Here is a 2,936-nt window from a genome sequence, read left to right on the forward strand (position 1 = left end):
GAGGTGGATAATGATGTAGCTACTCTCAAGACAAAAATTCTTCTCAAGAAATTGCATTTAGAAATATTCATCTCAAAAAATTTCTTGACACTATTTCATTCACAGAATTTCATCATTGAAGGTTAGCAAGCAATAAGAAAGTATTTCATTGTAAATTATAATTACGTGTTATCATCACTGAAGAAATACAAAAATGTAAGTCGACAAGAAAATTTATTGTGACGCAAAAGCCCTCATACTAATGATTAAATTCTCTTTGACTTTTTAAATCCATTAACATTGACTGTGACAAAACTTTATAAAATTGCAAGAAATTCCTGATTAGGTATCTGTTTTGAACCAAGAATGTGTAACTAAATCCTGCCGCAACAAAGTAAAAATGTTCAAAAAAATGTTCAAATGTGTGCGAATTTCTAAGGGACCAAACTGCTGAGGTGATCGGTCCCTAGACTCACACACTACTTCAAACTAACTTACGCTAAGGACAACACACACACCCATGCCCGATGGAGGACTCGAACCTCCGGCGGGAAGGGCTGCGCAATCCGTCACATGGCACCTAAAAACAATACAGTAAAATATGTTCGCTCATTACCTTAAATCCCAATCTTCTCAAGACAGTATCTAGCTTAGTTAATCCATCTCATTCAGTGCTTCATGGTAACATTCTTTTTGTGATAATAATATCTTGTATCAGACCAATAAAATAATTCCCAAGAGCATCGTGTTCTCTGTCCTTCCTGTACCAAGTGTGACGTCGGTGGCATTCGTTACGTCATATACAAAAGAAATTACATATATATTTTACATATTTTTATTTTTAATTTAACAGTATGATTCTTTCTCTCGGGGATATTGTCTTTTCTTATTACTCTTACTTACGTGCATAAGAAAATATGAAACGGGTTCTTGAAGGGCCGCTGTTATTCATGTACCAACTTGAGATTTTGAACGTGGTGACTAAAATATAGTTGCGTTAACTTAATTGAATGTAATTTTGATAATTTCTATTTATTGATTGCAAAGCAAGGCTCGAGAGAATTTAGATTGTTGCCGTGGAGCGGCCAAGATAAAACTTACTGAACTCATGGAATCTGTATAATTTTAAAAGAAATGAACTTTAACTTAAATTAATTATCTGTTGCAATTTAGAAAGGTTCTTACAACGAAATCTCTCGCATTTACAGTTACTGTTAACACTTTAAAAAAAAATTAATACTTCGGCGCGTAATGGCCCAACAGAGGCTGCATCAGAGGATGAGCTTCCCGCTGCGCAAATTACCGAAAAAATGCTTATTAAAAGTAATTAGCCACTGCGAGCATTTGAGGTGGCAACTATTACAAAGAAATTCATATTTTGTTAACTATAATTAGTTTTTTTAGCAGAATACAGAATAACTTGCATCAAATATGTGTAGCCGCTCAATGGCTGCCTTCCGTATCGCGAAACAAAACAGTGTGTGTACCATAAAATACGTCCTTCCTCTTCGGCCGTACAATCGCGTCTCTTTTCGATCCTTTTTTATTTTCATAGACATTAAATAAAGATGCTACTCTTAATTTATCGCTGCATATCAGTTGTTTCAAGAACATTAAGTATATCTTTTACACTAATTATATTCATAAAATGTCAATATTTATGTGACGTACCGTCACACAAGCTCAATGCCATAACACTGCACGACAACCCCCTATCTCCTCTCCTGGCTACCAGCACTTAACACCCGTGCATCTCCGCAGAGCAAAGATGATCTGACTAGTCTCTGGGCAGCGCAACGTCTCTGATGAAGCTGCACGCACATAATTAAACGATACAATTATTACATGCGCCTCCTAAGACACCAGAAACTAAGAAAATTACCTATAAAATTATGTATACACACCTTTCAACATTTGGAGTGGATCTAAATGGCACCGCTTCGTGGCTACTCTGTAAGAAGTTTTGTTTTCCCCCGCAAACTCCGCCACATCCTCGCGACGTCACGGGGCAGAAAGCACCGCCTGTGCTGGCGTGCACTGGCTCACCCCCCGATGCTAGTAGCACTGCACAGTGGCTCGGGACGCCTCTCGCCGCCTGATGAATGCATGGGCGGGGCCCCTGTGGCGGCGTCTCTAATTTAGGAGATCCCTGCGATTCCCCCCAACTTCTTTTGTCCTAAAATGGGAATTTATGGCCGAGGCAGAGTGCTCGATTCTACGTGAATTTAACTCTCTCGCTCCACAGCTGGCCATCCAAGATAGCGAAAGAACGATTCGCTATCATTTAACATTTCGGTGTGTTCGTGCTCACCTTATAAAAATCACTTCCGTTCAAGCTTCCTACTAAAAAGTGTCGTCATCTCTTAGAAAACGTTCACCTCACCAATAAAGAAAAAATATCACTTCACCGCGTCTGGTGGTATGTTCAGTAAAGCAAGGAATACCATACCCTCTGATATTTTCCTCCTATATAGTGTTCCTCGGCAACGACCTTGCCGCAGTGGATACACCGGTTCCCGTCAGATCACTGAAGTTAAGTGCTGTCGGGCGTGGCCGGCACTTGGATGGGTGACCATCCGGACCGCCATGCGCTGTTGCCTTCTTTCGGGGTGCACTCACCCTCGTGATGCCAACTGAGGTGCTACTCGACCGAGTAGTAGCGGCTCCTGTCAAAGAAAACCATCGTAACGACCGGGAGAACGGTGTGCTGACCACACGCCCTCCTACTCGCATCCTTATCTGAGGATGACACGGCGGTCGGATGGTCCCGATGGGCCACTTGTGGCCTGAAGACGGAGTACTTTATAGCGATCCACCGCAGTTCAAACCTCCGGCCTGGCATCCCGATCTAGGTTTTCCCTTAGTTTTCTTTCATCACTTCAGGCGAATTTCGTGATGACTCCTTCACTTATGTTCCCGGCTGCACTCCTTTTCTTCTCGTGCAGGAGTACTTGGTT

General features: G+C 41.6%; 1 pseudogene; it reads left to right on the forward strand.

The window, feature by feature from the left end:
- The first annotated feature begins 2,461 nt into the window (after window positions 1-2,461).
- LOC126459109 (5S ribosomal RNA) lies at window positions 2,462-2,579 on the forward strand (annotated as a pseudogene).
- Window positions 2,580-2,936: the final 357 nt, after the last annotated feature.

The sequence above is a fragment of the Schistocerca serialis genome, chromosome 2 (assembly GCF_023864345.2).
Source record: "Schistocerca serialis cubense isolate TAMUIC-IGC-003099 chromosome 2, iqSchSeri2.2, whole genome shotgun sequence".
NCBI lineage: Eukaryota > Metazoa > Arthropoda > Insecta > Orthoptera > Acrididae > Schistocerca > Schistocerca serialis.